General features: G+C 42.1%; 1 protein-coding gene and 1 pseudogene across 4 annotated transcripts in view; both read right to left on the bottom strand.

The window, feature by feature from the left end:
* Positions 1-13,562, bottom strand: part of CDKAL1 (CDK5 regulatory subunit associated protein 1 like 1) — a 628,275-nt gene that overhangs the window by 488,011 nt on the left and 126,702 nt on the right. The gene's annotated exons all lie outside the window — the stretch shown is intronic.
* Positions 10,558-13,232, bottom strand: LOC116869852 (annotated as a pseudogene).

Here is a 13,562-nt window from a genome sequence, read left to right as displayed (position 1 = left end):
GAGCCTTGTGCATTGCGTAGAAAACAAACACATCTCCTCCCATTTCCCTCCAGCTCCCTGGACACCAACCACGATGGCTTCTCTTTGTTTTCCCTTCAACAACCAAGCACACACCCATCCCAGGCCTTTTACACTGCTATTACCTCTGCATGGAACGTTCTTCCCCCAAATACCCCCATTGCCCATTACCTTATTCATCCAGGTGTCTGCTCAGACACAACCTTATCAAAGAACCCCTTCCTCACCACCTATCCAAAATAACACCCCCATCTCTCCCAAGTCCTTTCTTTCATTTTCTTCATGGCATCTGTTACCCAACAGAACACAGTCTATCTCTTCTCGAACTATGGCAGAAACTACTTTTAAAAGTCAAAAACTTGCTTTACTGACTGTTACATCCTCAGGACTTACAGTGCACTTGGTGCAGCTCAATAAATGACTAAATGAATGTTTATAGCTCAAAAGTGCTCTGTGTTTTTTTTTCCTCCGGCAGCAACAGCAATTGAAGTGCTTATTTCATAATTTATTTTATCCAGTGCTTCAATCCCAGTGCCTAGAACAGTGCTTACTCTTGAGACATTCAATAATCATGTTAGATGAATCCTACAATACAGGCCTGCTACTTTCAAACGTTCTCCAAATTGAAAACAACAATAAAAACGTAGCATTATTAATGTTTAATGTGATCATTAGATGAAAGTTCACTATTTCCCTAATAACTAAAACTTTTGGCAGTTTTCAAAGTTTAAATTAACACCATAATGGACCATATGTGCACATCTGTGCATTAAATATATTCCTGAAAATATCATGTTTAAAGCTAATTAAATAACATCGTGTTTTTATACTGTCATTATACTCTTCCCTCCAAAAAAGCTGTAGCCCAAACATAACCAATTTTTTTATTTTAATTTTTGCTAAAATTATATGTTTTGACTAACGATATTATTTCTTGTTTTCCCATTAGCTATATTATAATCTTCCCCAGAAACAGCTGTTGTAAATGACATAATAAAACCATAGCCCCACTGAAGTCCTAGGCATTATAAAATTTTCATTTCATTCAAATGGAACAGTAACTTATATAAAATATTTGCAAAATCATCAAAAAGCCATATAAATTGTGAAAATCAATCACACATCTAATTCCCTTTGTTTTCAACAAAAATAACTTAGACCACATAAAAGAACTGGGGGTTTTTTTGGTTTTGGGTTGTTTTTTTTTTCTTTTTTGGACAGAACCTTCTACATCAAAATCGTCACTTTTTTTTTTTTCCTGTAAAATGCCAGGTAATAAATACTTCAGATTTTGCAAACCATATGGTCTCTATCACAGCTCCTCCACTGTGCCCTTACAATGTCAAAGCTGCCACAGACGGTATACAAACTAATGAGTGCAGCTATGTTCCGATAAAACTGTATTTACAGAAACAGCCAGTAAGCTAGATCTGTCTGCAGTCCAGTTTCCCAACTCCTGGTCTACACCACGCCTTCTGAACCAACTTCACTCAACAAAGCTCAGAACAGCCCAGCTCTGAGTCCACTATGTGCCAAGTCAACCTACAACAGGGGTGGATTTTTTCCCATATATTTAAGTAGTGAGATTCTCAGACGAATGAAACTCAACTCTTCCCCGCTTCTCTTCTCTCTTCCTAATTAGAAACAAAGAGAAAGCATAGACCTGGGACACCAAACAGTATAAGAGTATCAGGAAGGTAGAAAAGGACCCTTTCTTCTCTCCGTTCTAGGAAAATTTTAATCTCTGGGATCTTTCTACTTCTTGTCCACTTTGTAAAGGCTCTCGGCGCTGTCGGCTTCACTTACGTCACCCACCCTGGCATTAGGCCATGATCTGCCTCTCAATACGCCCAGGGCTTGAAAAATGTCTCTCTTCCTTTTCTAACTGAACTCTCATCCTTCAGTAAAGCTGATCACTACTAAAAACAGGGAGACAAACTAGCTGACTACACTAAATCAAACAAAATGTGAATTAAAGGATGGGTAACCATCCAGAAAACTCCTCCTCCGGACACCTGGGATATTTCCTTTATTAAGAGTGGCTGGGGGAACATCACAACTCAAAGTTCTTGGGAGTCTCCAGTGAAGAGGAAACAATGCAAGAACACGGCGGGAACAGAGCACAAGGCAAACCACCCCGACCAGATCAACACTCCGCCAGTCTCTCCTCGTGTGGTCCTTTCTCCCCAGGTGTGTGCACTTGTAATCCCACACATCTTCCAGTCCGAGGGGCATCGACTCAAATGTGTGGAGGCAGGTAACAGAAGTAACTAAACCACAGGATGGTAAGGGCTGCAGCAAACAGAAGGATGGAGAAGGGGTGCCCGCCACCCAGCACCGCCAGCTGCAGGAACGCAGGCCCAGTACTGCCATATCGTCCGTGTTTGTAAGGAAGCTAGAAATACAGATTCTTATGTGTGGGTCTGTCAAACTTTCAGAACGCTGTGCAAGCCAAAGAAAACGCGTCTATAGATTCGACAGGCCCCAGCCATCAGCTTTTTATTTCTGCTCTCGCAGAATCCTGTCCTTTCCAAACTGCAGCTTTCCAGGGTAAAAACACGGGGCGTGGTGGGGAAGCTGCTGGCAGTAAGCAGGCTTCTTTAGGGATTAGTGACGAATCTGGTACTTTTAAGGTGGGCAACTGCCTGATGGAACCCAACGACGATAAAATTGCATTAAAAATTCACTTTACTCTCTATAAGACCTAAAAAAATTACCACTCAGGTATTCCCAGACATAACTTCATACAAAAGTCAGATATGCTCATAGACTAAAAAATTTGATGATTTAGAAGTAGGTACCATAAAAAGTAAAAAAAAAAAAAAAAAAAAAAAAAAAGCCAGCCCACCCTCCTCAGAGGTGACTGCTGAATACCATTTGGTGCTGGGTGATTTATTTCAGTCAGGGTGCAAATCAATTTTGGAATTCATCTATACAAGTTCCATCTGGCCCCGAAGTCGTACAAAAGGTGGCTCAGTGGGCATTTTCTTTCTCAATATTCTGCATGTAGTCCTCCCTTTGCAGCTGGTATCTAGTCTGAATCACTAGAAACGTTCTGTGGCAGAAGGTGAATTTCATACTATAAAACAAATCTGAGCTTGCCATGAAATTTAGGCTACTTAGCTCAGGTCAGACCTGTCACAGGTCGGGCCTGCCAGCTGCTGTGCGACTTCTGTTCTAGCTTCTGCCCAGGCCTGTAATTATTTACAGTTTTGCACCTGTCAAAATCTTAAAACAATGACTTCCCTTGTTCCTCAGGGTTTAACACACAGTTAAATGTACTGTTTCAAAACTGAACACTTAAAGCATACATGCGAAAGGGGTCACTGTCGTTGAGGGTGTTTTGTTTTTTTTTTTTAAGCAAAAGTAAAATAGAAATGAGGTGGAAAACATAAATTAGGTTTTGATGGTTAATAAAATAAAGGAGCTATTTCCAATTTTCACGAGTACAGGAATTACCCATGAGTTGTTAAAAAAATACAAATAATAACCAACACTTAATCCAAAAGCCAGACCTCCCAAATCAGAATTTAGAAATGGGGAGGATGGGTACATACATCTTTCACATGGGCTCGGGAAAACACGGTTTCTAAAAGTACTGAGTACAGGGGCACCTGGGTGGCTCAGTGGGTTAAAGCCTCTGCCTTCGGCTCAGGTCATGATCCCAGGGTCCTGGGATCAAGCCCCACATCGGGCTCTCTGCTCAGTGGGGAGCCTGCTTCCTCCTCTCTCTCTCTCTGCCTACCTCTCTGCCTACTTGTGATCTGTTTGTCAAATAAATAAATAAAAATCTTTAAAAAAAAAAAAGCAATTTTATAAATAAAAAAAAGTACTGAGTACAAATAATACAACAATATAACAAACTATAACCATCATAATAAAAGAGTGACTACTGTTACTGCTGCTGAATATATAATATGGGGGGGACTAGTGCTTAAATGATTCCGTAGATGGGTAAAATTAAAGTATTAATAAATAAAAAGGTGTATTAAAGAACTAATAAATCAAAAAATATAAAGGCAATCAACATTGAGAAAGTGCTTCTTTGGCCTTCCTGACCAACCCCTCTGACTAGAGCTGATTCTGCAACTGAGAGAGACAGAGCTCCTGCTGGCACAGCTTCTCCTCTCCGGAGTTATGCAACTCTAGCCAGAAGGTGTGTATTTCTTTAAGAAATCAGCAGCACTGGGCAAACAGGGTGCATCTGGTGAACACATGTCCACGTACAGGTAAACACATGATTTCTGTAATTACTTCCAACACCATCTGTCAGGCAGGTAGTTCAAAACCTACTCAACAAGAAAGGCAGTTTGAAGTAATTTTTAAGCAAGTATACTTTTCATCTGCCTAATAAAAGTAAAGATCAAAATACAAACCTAGAAACCTGTCTCCTCTCTCCTGACTTTACCTAGGGCAGAGGCAAGGCAGGTTCATTCTTGTAACAAAAACAGAGGATAATCCTACACTGGTTAAGAAATGCATGAATCTGATTAATTATCATCAAAAGAAATTTTCTTGTGATTAAAAATGGCAGTAATTTATTCATCAGTAATCAATAACTAACAAGACTAGTCTCTCTAATGCATTAAAGCGTGTCACCTGTCTGCAAAACCACCTCACCACTAATTAAGGGATAAACTACTCCAGTGACAAATGCTTTGAAATGTTTCTCAATAACATTAACTCAGCTTGAAAAACATAAACCCAAATGCAAAAGAACACAGGAAAAGAAAAAAACACAGCAGCAAAGGAAAAGGAAAAAAAAAATCCAATTAAAGATTTTTCCCACTTCAAAAAAACTGGTTATTTGAGAGGCTTGCAAAAATTATTGCAGTTCTGCCTTAAAGTGTATCTATAAACCACTGGCCTTTTCATTTGTCTGATTTATATCAGTCAAGCATTTAAATAAAGTAAATATTACCATCTCACAAACATCCAAAGGGAGGCATGACAGGAATACCAAGGGCTGAATTCTCCCAGATAAATTTAAATTTTTTTAGATTCAGTTCCCTTACTTGTCTTTAACACAATTTCCTCCATGGCAAAACTGACTGATTTAAATGCTGCTTTCTTGCTTTCCCCCACCTCTCCATTCTGAGAATGAAACATTAGAAATAAAATTATTTAGTATGTACCTCTGATATGATATAATGAGAGTGGCACTTCACTTCTGTGTCCTCCTCCTGAAAACCTATGACCCCACTCTAAATAGGAGAAAGACATCAGACCCAAACTGAAGGACATTCTACAAAACAGTTGACCTTCTAACAAAACAGTGCTCCTCAAAACTGTCAAAAACAAGGGTACTCTGAGAAACTGCTACAGACCAAAGGACACTAGGACGACAAGATAATTAAATACAGTGGAGCACCCTAGATGAAATCCTGAGGCAGAAAAAGGACATTCGGGAAAACCAGTGAAAAAAAACTGAACACAGTGCGGTGTTCAGTTAACAGTAAGGTACCAACGTTAATTTCACAGTTGCAACAAATGCATGTAGCGATGGAAAAGGTACCAAGAGGGGAAACTGGATGAAGTGTATACATGAATTCGATCCCTGCAGCCTCTGTAGTAAAGTGAAAATTATTCTAAAAAAAAAAAAAAAAAAGACTGTCTAAAAATGTGTTCACTGGGGACTCTGAATATTCATTCAACCAAAATCCACTGATCAGTCACTAAACTGCAGCCACATACAATACAAGGCTCTGGGGTCAATGCGAGCACACAGGACCACCACAACACTGAGGCTCAACTCCACTACTGATGGGAAAAGGATTGCAAGCAGGTGTGTATGGAAGAGGGTGCCTCGATGACATCAAGAATACAAATTAGCGGGGTGCCTGGGTGGCTCAGTGGGTTAAAGCCTCTGCCTTCGGCTCAGGTCATGATCTCGGGGTCCTGGGATCGCGCCCCACGTTGGGCTCTCTGCTCAGTAGGGAGCCTCCTTCCTCCTCTCTCTCTCTGCCTGCCTCTCTGCCTACTTGTGATCTCTGTCAAGTAAGTAAATAAAATCTTTTAAAAAAAAAGAATACAAATTAGTGTGTGCTGTCACAATACTGGGACATAAAGAAAGAAATGTTTTTGTAGCTCAAATGTTAAGATTAAGGGCATTCGGTTGCTCTACTCAAGAATGCAAAGCCCAGGGCAATCAAGTTAGAATCCCCATTCCAGAAACAGCTACTATAATTACTTCATTACCAATATTTCCAATAAGATTGCTAATTAGCATACTGTGTCAGAAATGAGTTCTTATTGGTAAAAATCATAGTTTGCTGGCTGGCAGAATTCTTGCTAAAAATGGATTTTCACTTACTGAAAGTAACTTGCTGGAGGGTCGGGAGAGGATTAGGGTAATGGGTGATGGGCATGAGGGAGGGCACGTGATGTAATGTGCACTGGGCATTATCTGCAACTGATGAATCACTGACCTCTACCTCCGAAACCAGTAATACATTATATGTCAATTAACTGAATTTAAATTGTAAAAAATTAAATTAAAAATTAAAAAGAAAGTAACAGTATTCAAGAAATGTAGACTGACTAATATCGTCAGAGAAACTACACACTTCTGAGTGAACAGGGCATAAGAATTAGTGGGCCGAGGGGCGCCTGGGTGGCTCAGTTGTTAAGCGTCTGCCTTCGGCTCAGGTCATGATCTCAGCGTCCTGGGAACGAGCCCCACATCAGGCTCCCTGCTCAGCGGGAAGCCTGCTTCTCCCGCTCCCTCTGCTGCTCCCCCAGGCTTATTCTCTCTTTCTCTCTCTCTCTCAAATACATAAAACCTTAAAAAAAATAATAAATAATTAGTGAGGCCTGCAGCCTTTACCCTTAGAGACGGCTCCCAAAACTTAAGCTCTAAAAGGTCCTGTGTCCAGTCATGGGTTTAGGAAGATTCTCTGCTGCTTAATGTGGAATATGCAGGTAACAGAATCCTACTTCTAAAAGGTCACTGGGTCGCCCGGATGAACCCTTCCTACAAAGTGGTACTCGAGGCACTTGTGAGCACAGAGATCTGAGCCCTCAGCAAGCTGATGCGACAAACTGTACTGGTTGCTTTGGGCCTGCTTCCCCAATGAAAGATCAATATATATCTCCGTGGGGATGAATGTGATGTGAGCCTTGCAGATAAGATCCTCCCCACCTTGAACTTGTTTGGCAAAAACTACGTGTTGTGAATGACAAGGCTCTCTTATGCCAAGTCGCCTTACAGAATGAGCTTCAAACTTGACACCCAGGCATGGCCTTCCAAAACGGTAAATGATTGTGGGAAAACTTGAGTGTTTGTGAATGGGCTTCTTTTTGGTAGGGGGGAGAATGTCCTTAGGTTTTATCAGATTATTTAAAGTTATCATCAGATTATTAAAAGAGTCTGCGACTCAAAAAGTATTAACAACCATAGGCCTGAGTAATAAATAACCAACTTTGTTTTTTTCTATTAAAAATCAGTTTTCCCTTAAATTATGCAATTTATATCCCTACCCCCTTGCAAAAAAGTGGCCTTCCAGTTTCTTCTAAATACCACATCCAATTTTATCTGTTTTTGAAAGGTAACTATTAGGAAATACAATTCACCTGACATTTCAAACATCTCTCCCAAAACAGAAGCCAAAACTTTCTTCGAGCAGCCGTTTTTTGCACACAATGACGCACTGTGCCTTTCTTTAATGTCAGACCATTTTACCTGAAGATGTAAATCACTTGTACACCTCAGTGGAGTTAGGTTTTTCTCTATTTTTTAAACACAGTCCCTTATTTCAGCCACGGTTTCACAGCATCTTCACGCTAGGGGACTTTCCAGTTCAGCCAGCCCTGGGAAAGAATGACCCATCTTCTCCCTTTGGGTACCTCTTTGGTGAGTATTATTTCATCTCCAGTGACCTGGCACAAGGAAGCAATGTTCTACAGAGTCACCAGAAATGCTGCTAAAGGTGAGAGTGCCATCTCGTTAGCCAAACTTCTGATCAGGCAACACACACACAGTAACTGGTTTTGAACCCTCCTGAGCAGACATGGAGAATGTTGTAATGAATTACAACTGAACATCATGAAAAATGGCGCTGAGTCCTCACATCATACACTGTTCAGCACATACTGGCTGAGTCAGGTCCTAACTGGGGAACGCTGGAATGAAAACGGGCGGCAGAAAGGATCATGGATTACTTATCAGAAGTTAGTAAGAGGGTCACACAGCACTGACTCAAATGCTACAGAAGCTCTTATTCCGTGACGATACCTTTCAACTTAATAGATCTTCCATTAGAAATAATTTTAGAGCTACCTGGTCAAAATTTAGATAATTTTTTTAAAACACTTTTAAAAATAAAGCATTTTTTTTCCCTTTACTCCAAGCATGTAACAAAAGGAGTTCAAAGCACAAATGTCTGTCTCCTTGCTCTAGAGACAGCCAGAGGAAGATGTCCTTTTGTTCAGCAAACTACTAATTTTTGTTTTCTCAAGACCGGGTTTTATTTTCTTCCCTAATTTCAGATGCCTTTAGTGATGTGATTTCTTAAAGAATTCCCGGTCTGGCCTGAAGACCTCTTGGGAGCCTTGCCTGGGAGCGCAGGTAAAGGCTGAGTAACCTGGAATTCTCCTTATTTTGTCAGGACAACTCTGGAGCCACGGGGGTTGTACGACTTTGGGGAAGAACACTATTTCGTTTTTAGGGTTCTCCTCGGGATCAGTCTTTAAAGGAGGAGGGCCCCTCGGGTGTGCCCGCCACAGAGCCAAGGAAGGCGGTGGCGGCTTTCTCAGGTCTATTTTTAAGGCATCAGTGAATCCACTTACAAGAGGCATGTGGAACTGTCAAACTGACAAAACAGAGAGTAGAACAGGGATTACCAGGGACGGGGATCGGGGGTGGGGATGGGAGGTTATTGTTTAATGAGGGATGGAGTTTTGGTCTGGGAGGATGAGAAAGCTCCAGGGATGGGTAGTGGCGATGCTTGTACAGTAATGGGAATGTACTTAATGAATTTTTAAAAATGGTTAAAATGGCAAATTTTATGTTATCTGTGTTTTACAAGAAGGTATCAGTGAAAACCAGGAGGGCCTGCACACAGCCTCGTGCCGCACGGGCGGCAATCCGGAGTACACCTGCACGGCCAGTGGAAAGGGGAGCAAAAAGAATGATGGCGGGAGCAGGACTGACGGCCGAGAAGCGGGGTGGTGCAACTGAGTCAGCAGAGAGGGAGAAACCAGAGCTCCCTACGGTGTAGAGATACTGCTTCCTCCAACTATAAACTGACCACTGAGCTCAGCTCAAAAAGAAAACGGTGTGTATTTATGAACCTCTGGATGGACCTATAACCTGAGCAGTAGTCGAGGGCGATTCTGATAGCGAGCCCTTGCCCCACCTGGAACAAAAAGGAACATTATGGAGAAGAAATCCAACAGATGAAAAAGGGCCACTGGACGATAGGCCAAATGTCCTGGATATCTTCTAAGAAATAATTCTGGATATTGCTATCAGTATCAAATTTCGTCCAGAAGCACGAGAACATTCAGTTCCAAAGGCACTGGACAACTTGATTGTTCTCCCCACATTCCTTAGAGACACACACTGTGTAGCTCTAGCTTTCAAAACTACTGGCTGAGAAAGAAGCAGCTGGACATTACACAAGGACTTGAAAAGATTTTCTACTTCGCATTAGAGGTAAAAAGCACTGAAAGAGGCCTTCATTCTGGTTTTTATGTCGGTCACCACAAGGGGTCAGGACATATTTCGTTACCTTCATGGGCTGTTTGGAGAAAGGGCAAAGGGTCATCTCTAGCCCTGGTTCCTAGGACCTCTGCCCGGCGGATGCTTCACCACAGAATTAATATAAACATGGAGAACATGCAGACGATGCGGGAGTAGAACCTTCTCTGCACAACTCCAAGGATGGCATCCTGATGCCCGGGTAGAAGGGTCCACTCTTCTCTTTCTGTGGAACTCAAGGGGACTCTCCCTGCCTCCAGAATTCAAACTGTGCCTCCTAGGAACGTAGCCGCAGGCTCTCGGAAAAAACTCTTGCCAAGCATGACTATTTACAAGTTAGTGAAACGAGGAACTCTCCTGAGGTTAGCTCGTCCGAGCTGAAGTGTAACTAGGTCTTATGAAAAGCTTTTAGGGTAGACTTCAAGCACCGTCATTAAATGGATGATACGTGACAAGAGAAGGTAATAGCATGTCCGTGGTCTTGACCTTTCAGGAAGTCACGGGCGAGAGATTAAGGCTGCTCTTGCAGGCGGTGCTAGGAAGACATCAGTAGGAGGCACGGTAACTAAGGAGAATTAAGTACAGAACATCTGTCTTGGAAGAAACGCATCTATCTGGAAAGGTAATTTGGTCATTTGTCCTGTTCTTCACTGTGTTTCTGAAAAAGAGGAAAATGGTTGTTGTTCTTCTTGTCTTGATGAAACCCACAGTTCAAATAGCTGTTGTTGTTGTTCTAAGAAAAAGCCTGAAATCAATACAGCTTTTACCGCATCTTTCAAGTATCACAAATAAGTCTGAAAAATCATCCGGCATCTTGCTGATTCCGGACGGCTCAGATCTTACTCATCAGCATGCTGAACTGCTTGTTTTTCAGAAACATAGACACCAACCAAAATTTTTCTGATATCCCCGTTTTTAACTGTTGTGGCTTGCTGAATCAAAGTGGTTGAGTTTGATACAAGTTCGATGTCATTTCCTTCGAGCATTAACTCATCTCTCTGGGTTTGGGATACCGAATAAGCAACACCCGGCCTCATCCGAACCCCACAGATGTACTGTTGGCCCAAGAAATTCCAGAGTTCAACAGGAGAGCCATTCTCCTGAACAACAGCTCTGACGGGGAAGCGAGCATCCCATCCTGTTGTGGAAACCCAAGGCACTGCCCTCAGCCATGTTCCGTCCTTGACTGGAGAGAGTGCAGACAGTAGCCAGCTCTGTTCTAGCCCTGCCATTTGTCAACTCAGAGCCTCTTCTTCTTCCCAAGGAGACTGAGTTCTATGTCAATGGACTGATGTCCCTTCACAGGGTTCCTCTGGGGACCTTCAGAGTAACAGTGTGTCCCTTCAAGGTGATATGGACGTTCTCTGGAAATGCTGACAGTCTCACTGCTGAGAACAGGCTTCACTCTTGCGGTTGATGTGGCCAAGAGCTAGGTGAGAGTTCTGTAAGTTTAGACTCAGAGGGATTTCAGTGACCTGATCTGAATAACAAGAATTACCTTATTTCAAGTGGCTAAAGTATCCGAAATGCTGTCTGACTGACCAGAAAAGGCATAAATATTTGCGCACTTCAAATATTTGTCATGGGAATGAGAAGAGAGGATGACACGCGAGAGGCTGCCCTAGAGCCTGGAGGGCCACCCCCTCCGATGGCACCTGAGATCTCACGCCTTGCTCTGTGGCAAATTCTTAACACTATGGGCAGCTCCAACATCTCTTAATTGTGACCCCTCAAAATACTGTTTTTCCAAATTTGTCCAGAAGGTTTTGTTAAAGGAAGACTTACCTTCTGGCCTGCTAAAACCACCACTAACAACACCCTAAAAAATGAAGCCTCAAAAAGTAAGGTGTCCTAAAGGAAAAAAGGCAAAATGATAATTACTATAAAGTCTCAGAGCCCTATTCCCTAGCAGTGAGCTTTCTACAGTGGCTTTCACTTTAGGCTTCATGATTTTCAAACCATAAGAATAATGAAATTTCAGAGTTCCAAAAACAAACTAAGTCCTCTGTGACCCAGACAGAAATTCTCTGTAATACCAATCAAAAACCCAGAGCAGTTCTGAACATTATAGATAAGCACTTAAAAGAAGATGAAGAAAACCAGAGACGAATTACACTTATTTCTTAGTTGCAGACAGAATTCACAAGATCCCCTGATGTTTGGGACTCCAAACAGAAAACTACCTAAAACAGTTATAAAACTCCAGGGGAACTCTGAGGGTAAGTAACAAACAGAGAATACTTCCATGCTAGTCATTTCAGAAGTCTTTAGTCATTTTGACATTTTTCAATTCAGAGTAAAATCCTGGCAAAGAAAGAGTGTAAGGTGTCCTCGACTTCATGTCATCATATGTACTCTATGAAGGCTGACTTGGAGGACAAATTTTTAAAAAAGGAAAAACTCAGGACACCTGGGTGGCTCAGTCCGTGGAGCACCCAACTTAATTTTGGATCAGGTCATGATGTCTGGGTCATAGGCGAGAGCCCCATGACAGGCTCTGCACTCAGCGGGAGTCTGCTGGAGATCCTCTCTCTCCCTCTGCCCCTGCCCCTCCCCGTGCTCATGCACTTGCTCGCTCATGCTCTCTCAAATAAATAAATAAATCTTTAAAAAAATAAATAAATGTTAAAAAGGAAAAACTCCTAATAGGTAGACAGTAACCTTATGTAAACATCCCAGTGTCCTGGTATTAACAACAAAAGCAGTACCCTGGCTTCTCTACTCTAGGGGTATGTCCTTCCCTGGCTTCTCTACTCTAGGGGTATGTCCTTCCCTGGCTTCTCTACTCTAGGGGCATGTCCTTCCCTGGCTTCTCTACTCTAGGGGTATGTCCTCCCCATTTTGGAGACAAGTAGGAGGAAAGGAAAAAAAAAAAAACAGACTGAGGCATATACTAAGCCGCCCTTACACTGCCGTGGAGCCCACACTACAGTATGTGATACGCGTTGACAACAGGAGGGCTGCTGTCCCCCCTTTCCATAGCTATTACTCTCACATCCGTCTGAAGATACATGGCAAGAGAGGTGGCAGGGAGACAAACTGACAAGCGCTGAGGCCACTGCTTAAGAGCATTGAAAAGGAAGTTTAATAAAACTACAGAGTCAATTAAGTGTGTGTTTGTTCTGTCAGCTTGGACTTTCACGCGGGCTGGTCCTCCTGCTCCCCTTGCCTCAGACCATGATGCAGAGCAAGCTGTATTATCCATCACCTCTCGGGCCCCGCCAAGCAGAAGGCAGGCTGGCCCCGCCACACCATCTGCACGCGCACCTGCGCCCAGCAGCAGCGGCTGCTCACAATCTGCCGGCCCAGAGATGCCCTGGCCCAGAGGGCACCACTGTGAACTCAGAGTTTCCGCAGGAACTAGTCCAAGGATTCAGAAAGAAAAGCAGGAGAGGGCCAAAGACAAGAGACAGGACGACAAATGGTAGCTTATATATGCAAACCACAAAACCTCTAGGGCAGGAGTCATAAAGCATCTAACTCACCTATAGTTCCTAAAGAATTTGAAAGTCATTATTGTCTATTCCCTTGGATAAATACTTCATTTTATTTTAGAAATAAAAGTCATTATTTATGAGCTAAATAATTATAGCATACCACCATCTCAATTTCCTTTTTTTAATACTCACGAAAGTACTCAAGCAGACAATAGAGGGTACACAAGGATATTATTAAATTCATACTAGATCTGCAAAACCTCTTCTCAAAATTCGAAAGTAAAATTTAATCTTATTACTATTTGCATGAGCATGATAAAGAAGTCCTAACTTTGAAAGTTCTCTTATAGCTTATTCTCAATATACAAGAAGCTCATATGCGTATACTTGAAAGACATGAAATCTAA

Source organism: Lontra canadensis, unplaced genomic scaffold (genome assembly GCF_010015895.1).
Source record: "Lontra canadensis isolate GAN:19392208 unplaced genomic scaffold, GSC_riverotter_1.0 scaffold21, whole genome shotgun sequence".
Taxonomy (NCBI): domain Eukaryota; kingdom Metazoa; phylum Chordata; class Mammalia; order Carnivora; family Mustelidae; genus Lontra; species Lontra canadensis.
The sequence above is the reverse complement of the archived record's forward strand: the minus strand, read 5'-3'. Positions and strand labels throughout refer to the sequence as shown.